Genomic DNA, 10,914 nt, shown 5'->3' on the forward strand with positions numbered 1-10,914 from the left:
AAGACCTTTGATCTTTGAGTAAATGTCATACAATCTGCTTTTGTGTAGCAAACAAATATTTGAAAAATGCAGTCTGGATAATTTTAAAAATAAGAATTTGAATTATTTTATTAATATTTCACTGTATAAGATACAGAACAAGATTATGTACAGTAAAAATAGAAGTCTATTATTGGATAGTGACGAATTGTCATTCCCTGTTGAGTCAGCTTCCATCAATCAAAATGACAGATTCAAACTTAATGCAGTCAGAGAACAAAAGCGGACCATTTAAAAATGGTTAACTATGGAATGTTTATGAATAATTTCTTATCTTATTGCTGCAACAGGAAAATACTGTATTTATGCAGATTCTATAATTTCACAGTACAAATATAAAATAATTTAAGTACAATTCTGCACATATTTTATTTTTATAACAATTATACAGCTTCTCAACTTATACCAAATGGCTCCCAATCAAGGCTTAAACAAGCATAAATACTTAAGCAAGCATATTAAAACTATTAAAGCAACATACATTAACACATGGTTTCTGATAATACCTGGCACTTCATCCTATCCCAGTACTTGAGGGAAAAGCCATGTCTAAAAAGCCAGTGCTTTTTAGGAAGCTAGAGAGGCCTTCCAAACTTCAGGAGGCAGTGTTCCATAGGGCAGGGGCTGCCACCAAAAGGGCCCACTTGCCCTCAGAAGTTGTGGGAGTGCCATCACTTGAGACCTTCAAGAAGAGATTGGACTGCCATTTGTCAGAAATGGTGTAGGATCTCCCACTTGGAGATCCAAGTGCGGGGTTGGACTAGATGACCTATAAGGTCCCTTCCAATTCTGATTATCTGTTATCTCTTATCTGTTATCACTTCCCAGCTCTCATAAAGATGGCAATGTTTCAGGGAAGGGATGAAAATCACGCCCAGTGCCCACCCTATCTAACCTGATAGGATAGATGCCTTTAGTGAAAAGCAGTCCCACAAATAATCTGGCCTTGTGCCATATAGGGATTTAAAGGTAATAGCCAGCATCTTGAATTGCACCCGGAAGGAAGGAAACTGGGAAGCCAGTGCACTTCTCACAACAGAGATGTTACATGGCTAAACCTAGGGGCATTTGTCACTGTACACGCCTCCACATTCTGGACTAGTTGAAGCTTCTGAGTGGTCTTTAAGGGTAGCTGCATGCAGAACACATTGCAGAAATCAAACGGGATGACCAAGACATGACTGACTGTCAGCAGGGTTCAGGAAAGGTCAACATTGGTGCACCCAAAAAATCCGTGCAAAGGCCTCCCTAGTCACAGTTGCCACCTGTTCCTGGAGCAAAAGCCATGAGTCCAGGACTCCCAAATTGTGCATTGGCTCAATCTAGGGAAGTTCCACCCCATCCAAAGATAGAATATCACTTGGGTCTGGGGAGTGGGGAACAAAAATCCAGAGCCATTCTGTCTTGCCAGGGTTGGGTCCAAGCTGGTGGTTCCCCATTCAGACCCTTACAGCCTCCAGGCATCTGGCCAGCACCCAACATCACTGTCTGGCTAGGGATAGAGATAGTTGGGTATCATTAGCATATTGATCATACCATACTGACAGGTGACCTCCCCTAGTTGTCTCAGGTAGATGTTAAAAAGAAGCAAAAGGCTCCTATTAACACCAACTGGAATCAGCTGCAGAGGAAGGAGAAGAACTACTATAACATAGTGCCTCCCAACCTCCAAAGCTGGTTCAGAAGGAGACCATGGTTGATGGTGCTGAAAGCCACTGAGAAATCCAGGAGGGTCAGAATGGTTGCACCACCCCATCCTGATCCCTTCAAAGGTCATTAACAAGTGTGACTAAGGCCGTTTCAGTGCTGTGCCCTGACCTAACCCAGACTGGAATGAATTCAGATAATCTGCTTCATCTGCAATTCTTGGTAGCCTTGTGCTAACCATCTTCTCAACAATCTTTCTTGAAAAGGGAAAATTGGAAAACAGAAGAATGTTTTCTAATACTGTGAAGTTCAAGAATGGCTTTTAAAGAAGGGGTTACACTAATGTCCTTCAGGGCAGTGGTATCACCCCCTTCAACAAATAGGCATTATTCACCGCTTGGGAATACAATGGGGGTATTCCCATACTCCTTACTGGGAGTACAATGAAAATAAATGGCTATACCATACAATAATTTTCTTAGAATAAAATATGAAATTGATAATACAATGCAAAAAGTCTTAATACTTCAACTGAGATGGATGAGCAGTATTTGAACACTGTAAGGCTGAAGTGATATTCATTCTTATTTCCTGTGACTCTTTTAAAAATGGCTGTGCCCAACATTAGAAGTAAAATATTTTTCTTTGCAAAGATTTGTAAGAATTTATATATATATAAATATATTATATATATAAAACACACAAACACACACACACACACACACATGAATGAAAGTGGAACTCAGGCTCCCTCTCATGATAGAAAATAGAACTGAAATTTCAGTATCTTTTAGAAACCATTTAGAGAAAATGTTTGATTCATTTCTATGCAACAGTGTATATAGCAAATTATAAAATCCGATCTTCTCAGCCAACACAATTACTTATACATTTGTACCAATTTCAATAGTAATTCTGTTTTCACTGAAACAGGAAATTCATTACAGAAACAACAGTGAAAAAAGGGACAGGAACAAAAGGATGTCATTTTAAATAATTTCATGAGCTAGCACAGTGTTGACTAAACTTTTTGGGCTCCTGTGCAAAAAATTGCACTCGTGTTTGCGTGCCAGCACCCAGAAGGCAATGCGCGCTGTCTTCCCACGCCTACTGCACATGTGCGCACGATCCCTCCCACCGCCCCCTTACCTGCACTATGCATGTGTGCACCTCCCAGCTGATTTTTAGGCCTGCTTGAGGCCTTTTTCGGTCTCCCAGAGGCTCAAGGAAAGCCTCTGCAGCCTTTGGAGGCCGAAAAATGGGCCCATTTCATCACTTCCGGTATTTCCGGAAATACAGGAAGTGATGAAACGGGCCTGTTTTTCGGCCTCCAAAGGCTGCAGAGGTTTCCCTCAAGCCTCTGGGAGGCCAAAAAATCAGCTGGGAGGCACACGCATGCACAGTGAAGTAAGTTTGGCTGGGGCTTGTGTGCCCGCACAAATAGCTCTGCATACCACCTGTGGCAGGCATACCGTAGGTTTGCCATCACAGAGCTAGCATGATTATTCTTAGTTAACAGCTCCAGCCATGGGGTTGCTCAACATTTAGCTTAATAAAACAATTCCTGGAAGGCAAATTTAATGACCAAGTGATATGGGTCACTGAGCCCTCATAAGATTTTTACTGCTTCCTCTTACTTGCTTGCTTGATTTTTTTACTGTCTTTATTATTTTTATACCAAATACCTTCTTCAAATTTTCCCCACAACAGTCCTATGAAGTGTGTTGGGCTGAGAGAGAGTGGCCCAATGTCACCCAGTCAACTAGAACTCAGTCGCCTGCTTGCTATAGAATGTTAATATTAGCTTTTTCAGATTGGTTATTGTATTTATCTGAAAAATGCAGATATTTTCTACATATTGAAGTATATGGGGCATGGTATGATGGGCTATTTTAATAATTCTACCTTTGTATATATTTTAGGACATAGTCTGTTTTGTCCAGTCCTGGACCTTTTTGAATTCTGTAGCTAATATATGTTCCCTACTCCTGACTATGTACAAATAACAGAGTTGGAAGACTTAGACTACAACATCCCCTATAGATTGCCTTATAGAAATTATCAACCAAGCCTGCTAATGCCATCTCAATATCCAAATAAACAATTAGACTCCCCTCTCCAAATTATATATTCAAAGAGAGAAGCTGAAAACAAAGAGAGAAGCTGAGGACAAAAAAGAGGAAGAACACATAATGATGATGGTGCTCCCTTTACAAAGAAGTTAAAAGTAAGGAAGTAAAACTAACAGCTACTATTCCCCCATGTGAACTTCTGCTTTTTTTGAAAAAAAAAAATCTTTTGAAGAATGACTGCTTTCTTGGGATCTCATGCAAAGAGGCAATAGCTGCAGATAAAATATCACATGCTTTGCATAAGTAGAGTTTTAACAGAAAGGAGCATGGAGAATTTCAGTGTTCGTCTGTTGAAAAGAAGCAATGGAACTGTTTAAGCCTTAAAGCTATGTGCTTTGAACATTTTTTTTACAACCAAGTGAGCCCACAAATACAGAACATAAGCCATTGCACATACTGTGTCTATTATGAAACAGCCCTTGTGCAGCCTAAAGTTCCCTGAATCTGCTATACAGAAATTAATTATTGTGTGGGTGTAAGTTATACAGTATAATTTTTGAAGATTAAATTTAAATTAGCACTTCAGTAAAGAGAACATGTCCTCTACTTTAAATCTGCTCCCACAAGATACTTATATGCAAATTGCATAGTTATAGCAGTAAGAAAGCTGCAATCACAGATGTGAAGCAGCATCACGATTTTTTTTTTCTCTTTCTTTCGTGTAGTCACAGATGACTTGAAGGCACATAATCCATCAAAAGAACCCTAGACATCTACACCGCAAATCAATTTTCTCTCAGATTGCCGGTCCAAGTGCATCACCAGCATTGGCCTTTTATGACGCCTCTTTTCAAAACTGTCCGTTTGCTTGAAGAAGCGTCTGACCCAATTCCAAACGCGCTTCCCTCAAATTCCACAGGACTCGGATTTCTTGGAAGGTTCCATTTTCCTGGTTTCCATTTTCCGCATGCCCGAGAGGTTGCCATGCCGTGTGTTTTCACGCTGCAGCAAAATGTAATGGGAGCTGCAGCCCTATACATATTTACCGGAGAGAAAGCCTAACTGAACCCGGATCCCCTGAACAATCAGAATATCACCTGAATAATCAGGTAAAATACAAGCGCGGCCACACAGAATTAACCGTGTTGGCCATGCTTGTATTTCCCTACCTGATTACTCAATTAGTTTTCTGACGTAGTGGCTTTCCGATCAGGAAGGCGATCTGAAAACCTTTCTACATGGGATCTCAATGCGATTTGCAAGTAGGATCGCGAAGGGCGGATCCTAATTTAGATTTTTTTTTTTTCTGAGGAGGGGTGCTGCTGGGTGGAAGAAAAGAGCAGATATATTTCCGCGAATGCTGGCATCGAACCTCGCGGGATTCACTCTGACTCATCTTCCAAGGAAGGATGGGGTGATTATGTTACGGCGGGATTGATGCTCACTCCCCCCCCCCTCTCCCCTGTCAATGGGAAGACATTCTCCCGCCTTGGCAAAAGACAAAAAAAAAAATCAGAAAGAGATGAATCGAAGTCCGCAGCATTCAAGCCCCAACCAGGTAAGGAAGCCAGCTGCTGCCACAGGAGCGCTCATCTCCAATCAGAACTCGCGATCTATCAAAGAGGCGGGGCTATCCCTACTCTACGCCAATGGTTGCATCCAAACGGGGTAACGGACGGGTGGCTTGGCCGCCCTCCTAACTCGCCACACGGTCGGAAGGCGGAGCTTTCTTCGGCGCTTTGGGGAGGGGGTGGGAACGTCATTCGTTTTTTTTTTTTCCCGTGATCCAACGCTGTGAAAGGCGGTAGCACTGCTGCAGTAGCGCCGCCGCTGCCGCTGCTACCGAAGACGACTCCATCCGGGTCCTGGATGGTGCTGTAGAGACGGGAATCGCAGGTAACGGTCGTGTGATCGCGAGCAAGGGAGGGGAGACGCGGGATCAGCGAAAGAAGACGTTGGCCTGTTCGCACGGGAAGCGTGCTTGTTTCGCCTGCGCGGGAGAACGGCTTTAGGCCTCCAGGCGATCTTTTTGCTACTTCTGAGGCGATGGACGGCAGGGAGAAAAAGGGCGAAGTTTCCCCGCTCCCTCGCGCCCTTTCTTCCTGCCCGCTTTAGCCCTGCATCCTTTCCTTCCCCTTGCCCCCCCCCCCTTCCCTCTCCTTGCCGCGCCTTCCCTGACAAACCTGAAGGTCCGAGAAGCGCCGCCCACTCGGCGGCGACCGATTGGCCTCTGGGCCGTGGTCCTTCTCGCGATTGGCCGGAGATGCCTCTCCTAGGTGGGCGCGTCACTTCCCGTAGCAAGTTCGAGATGGGCAAGGGAGACCTTGGCTGCCGGGGAGGGATGAGGAAAGGGGGTGGGGCGCGAGATGATGCTGCGGCGGGGACTCCCAAGCACGATGGGCAAGCCCCGCCCCGTCTCTCGAGACGCCCCGCTTCCCGCCTATTGCCGGCCGACCGCTGTCGTAGCTTCTTTCTCGCCGCGCGCCTTCGAGCTCCCCCCCCACCCCACTGGCTCGAGCTTCGGACCACGAGAGCCCCGGGCGGGCAGGGGGGATGGCAGCGCGCGCGCGACAGAGTGATAATTTTTTTTGTTTGAGGGGCGGGAGGCCTGTTGCTGGAAGGCGGGAGCTCCCGATGGCCCGAAGCCTCTCGGGCCGGAGCAGAGCCAAAAAAAAAAGAAAGAAAGAAAGGAGGTGGGGGCTGCTTCTTGGCAAGCGGCTTTGCTACCACGAGGCGCGCCGCCTCTCCTCCTTCCCGCGCGGTCTTTTCCTTCTGATCGGAGAATACAGTAAATCCTGTCCACGCTGGCTTGGCGAGCCCGCTCCTTTCCTTAGAGGGAGTTTCTTTTTCTTTCTTTCTTTCTTTCTTTCTTTCTTTCTTTCTTTCTTTCTTTCTTTCTTTCTTTCTTTCTTTTTCTTTCTTTCTTTCCTTTGAGAAACAGCTGGAGGATCGGGATCTCCCAAGGGATCTGGCACTCAAATCTTTGGCGCCTCTTTAGCTGATTTGCACATTACAACCCGTCTCGGCTTGGAAAACTTTTTAAGTGGTTTGAATTTGAAGCAGTGTGGTAACTTCGTCAGAGACAGGGGGAGGTGACCTCCCCCCACTTTTTGTGGCTCTCCCCGTTTAAGCCATCCGCTATTTTAATCGGCAGATCGTGTTGGGACTCGTTGGAGGTGCGAAAGCCAGAATGGATTTTGAGTGTCGGGTTCCCCCCACCCCCTTCTTGCTTTCTTGCTAGCAAGTTTGCTAATTATTCTTTTTGGATACGGCTTTACCTCCAATCCAACCATTAAACCATTATAATCTGGGAGCAGTGTTTTCTTAATGCACAGCTGGCTAGTTTTTTCAGCTTCCCTTCCTGTATCTTCCTAAGGTTGCAAAAAAAAAATTCTTTATCTAGTGAAATTTCATTACATGGGATGACCGTGGCGTTACCTCCTACTAGAAAGCTGACAAGGTGTATCTATTTCTGTAGGGCTGGGAAAGGAGGAGCATTGCCCTTGGATGAGATGACTGTACAGTATTGTCTTGAAAGGAAAATGCTTTTAAAACTATGCATTTAAACCTTTTCTTTTGCCACTGCGGATTTTGGTCCTGTCAAGTTAAAGTTAACCTTTCAAACTGAGAGTATTTGAAATGATTAGGGAATGCAGATTTTTTTCCAGACATAAACCTAAGATGAAGTCTTTCAGAAAACTTCCTGCATATGTAGTTTCTTGAAATTAAATTAGTAATTTGTTCAAAAAGCAACTCTTAAGGTTCTTTGAAAACTGTTGTAATAGATATTAAGATACCGCTAAGATAAAGCATAGAATAGACTGATTTGCTTTACCTTAAGCTAAGCCAGTCAGACTTCCAAAAAGATTCCTTATTTGTATACAAGGAGGGTAGGACTTTATTTCTAAGTCAGAACTTCCAAGAGTTTGTATATGTGGGGAATATGTTAATGTTAGGTCTGAGATTCAAGGAATATAGAATCAGTTCACATAGCAATTTTCAAAGCAAACTTTTGGCTCTTTAAATTTTAAAATACTTGTGCATTTCTGAATAAGGATTTACTAAACAAAGCCGTTTGAAAAGGGTTTGGTTTCATTTTAATTAGAGTAAATTAGTATATATGACAGTTCAGGCAACTGTCAAATGTGGGTACTGCTTTCAGTGTGTTTGATCTTTTCCTAGTTTGATCTTTTCCTAAAAGATTAAAGCACTTTCTAATTGAAATAACCAAACGGTGGATGCCTTTTGATTGTTTGCTACAAATGCTGAGTGATTGCTGCTGCCAATAAACCTCAAGTGTTTATGGATGTGCAGTTGTCGGGGAGAAATGACAACTTTTGTCTTGAAAGTGAAGCTAGCACAATGATGGATTAGTGCTTCATTGAAATTTATGAATTTCAAGTAACTTGATGCTTTAGCCCATTCAAATAATGACATGAAATCTGATTCACAAATTTATTAAATCAAATTATTGAATACAAGTACAGTTATTTTATAGGAATAAGCTGTCATGTTTCCTCTTCAGTTTTATATTTGTCCTTAGAAGAAGCAATTGAATACAATTACCTTAGATCAAGTATTTTATAAACTTCAGGAGCTGTTAACATTTGAGAAATAATTATGTGTATTTTAAAAAATTATATGCATCACAGCCAATGTATTACAAAGCAAATGTAATATGTTCAATTCATTCCCAATGTACTAAAACACAAGCCATACCTTTAACATAGTAAATTAATCATTTAGATAAGTTTATCAGAATATTGCAAGGGCAATTTGTCACATGGATTCTGATATCCACTCACAGGAGTATAAGCCTTATTCAAGTGTTTTGATTATCCCACTCAAATATAGTAAAGTTTAGATTTATGATGGGCCCCTATGGTTTTAAACTATATATATATCTCATAGTCGTGGATATATTTGGGATTCAAGTTTCAGTATGACCCCTATATTTACTGTCATGTTATTCATTCTCACCCAACTTGTCCCTGTCTATTTCTTCCTGTTTTCCATCAATTATGTTTGACATAGAGAAAAATGACACTACACCTATAGTTCATTCAAAATTTCCAAAACTTGAATGTTAGTATCTACCAGAGCAATTTTCATATAACAAATGCATCAAAATATTCTTTATTTACAACCTGTGTTTTATTTAACTATAAAGAATAGGATTGATTTCCTGCCCCATTAATGTATTATCATAACATCTGGCATTTCTTACTGCTGAAATTGCAGTTGCATGCTTTTATTTATCTAGGATGGTTTTCATTAACTTTCCTTCCTCCTTTTAGGTTTGAAAGTGGAATAGAATGAGGAACGCTATATAATAGTTGTCTTGCATCAATATTTGCACTTAATTTCTTCATCCAAAGAAGTTTCCCAGACTGAATCATTTGGATATTGAACTGGAAAGAACATCTTTGAAATACTGTAGACAATTAAACAACTGGAGAGATGTTTGTTTAGCATCCTTTTTAAAAAGACATTGCCATCTATTAAATGAAGATACTGTTCTGTGGGATGAGGTAGTAGGTTGTATAGTTTTAGGGTCATACCCACCACTGGGAGATAACTATACAGTCTACTGTCTTTCCTAAGGAAGCAGGTAATCATCAGCAACATTAGTCTGATTTTATTCTGAAACTGCTTGCAGTGGCAGATATTGAACATTATTTCAAGGAAGCAAGAAAGTGAGCAACAGGAAACTTGCACTAGGTGCCATATAATACTTAAAGTTGGCCATGCTATGGGAGACTTGAGAGGGAAATAACTTAGGGAAAGGTAATTCAAAAAAGTAAATATTTTGTGTTCAAGTTACTTTTGACCAGTTTGGGCATTATTTTTCTATTCCTAATACCTGTTTTCCATAATTCAAAAGGCCTTCAAAGGGAAGGGGGCATGTGAACTCAAAAGTTTCCTGCTACATTTTTAGAACCAAATTCAAAGGAATATTATCTGAACAAATTTACTTTCTAAATATGTTTCTCTTATCAGGTTGAGGTAGTAGATTGTATAGTTGTAGGGTAGTTATTTTGCCCTCTTCAGGAGATAACTATACAATCTATTGCCTTCCCTGAGGAGTAAAAATTCTACAGTATTCTTGATGATTTGCAGTTTGGTTTAAAATAAATTACAAGTGTCTTTGTTTTTACTGGCAAACTATAAGAGGGTGTAATAATCATTTTACTTACTATGTTTATGCATTAGTTCATGGTGTTACTGAATGTCTATTTCATAAATACATTCTAGTGAAACTAAACTGTACTTGTAAGAAAGTAACCATTGTTTTATTTCAAATGGACTGGGGATATACTTATGTATATATGAATCATTTTATGGCAAAATATTTAACACTTAAGGATGTTTCCTGTTTACCACTAATGAACAATGGTAATGAAGCTGCATGCATGTTATACTGCATAATCTTTAAAGATGTGCACAACTTTTCACAATGACTTTTTAAAGAAGAATTACAGAAGATATGGTGGGGTTCCTAGGAAGAGGTAGTAGGTTGCATAGTTTTAGGGCAGTGGTTTTGCCTATACGGAGTTAACTATACAACCTGCTGCCTTTCTTAGGGCTTTAATATCACAACAGGATCATGGTTGGTCGAATTTCATGTTCCTAATCTAAGTTTGCAAGATTTACCATTACATTTTTATCTCTTGAATCAAATAAACCAAATAATGCAGAGGTTCCTTAAACTACCTTGATGAAACATTCTTTTCCCTTTGCTAGACTATAGGAAACACCCCCCCCCAAATGTACCTGCATACTGGGGAAAAGTGTGGTTGTGATTTCAAACTCATTTTAAGTCTAGTCTTGTATGTATGTATGTATGTATTTTCATAATAAAATAGAAATTCAGTCCAAAAAGATATTTTGAAAGAGCCTATTTATTGTATTGTTCAGTCCTAACGTTTTCTGGTTTTATCATCTAAATATGTCTTTATATTTCAATAAAGTCGGTGTATATTTTAGAATAGATTAATTGTTGGTATGCCTAAACAACTATGTTCTATGTAGAAGAGATTAGGATTTGGTCTACATATCAGCAGAGTAACATTCCTAAAATTGTACAGAACAGCACTGTAATAGTGTTGGAGAAGAATCAGATGCTCCCACCCTGGGAGAGAAAAAGAATTCCAAA

The 10,914-nt window shown here is 40.8% G+C and overlaps 1 long non-coding RNA gene across 1 annotated transcript; it reads left to right on the plus strand.

The window, feature by feature from the left end:
* Positions 1-5,516: 5,516 nt before the first annotated feature.
* Positions 5,517-10,222, plus strand: LOC113418363 (uncharacterized). The gene is made up of 2 exons (XR_003371749.2): positions 5,517-5,654; positions 9,056-10,222. It is a non-coding gene; the product is annotated as an uncharacterized LOC113418363 (long non-coding RNA).
* Positions 10,223-10,914: the final 692 nt, after the last annotated feature.

The sequence above is a fragment of the Notechis scutatus genome, chromosome 2 (genome assembly GCF_049901735.1).
Source record: "Notechis scutatus isolate UNSWTSFEM ecotype Mainland chromosome 2, rNotScu1.2, whole genome shotgun sequence".
Classification (NCBI taxonomy): domain Eukaryota; kingdom Metazoa; phylum Chordata; class Lepidosauria; order Squamata; family Elapidae; genus Notechis; species Notechis scutatus.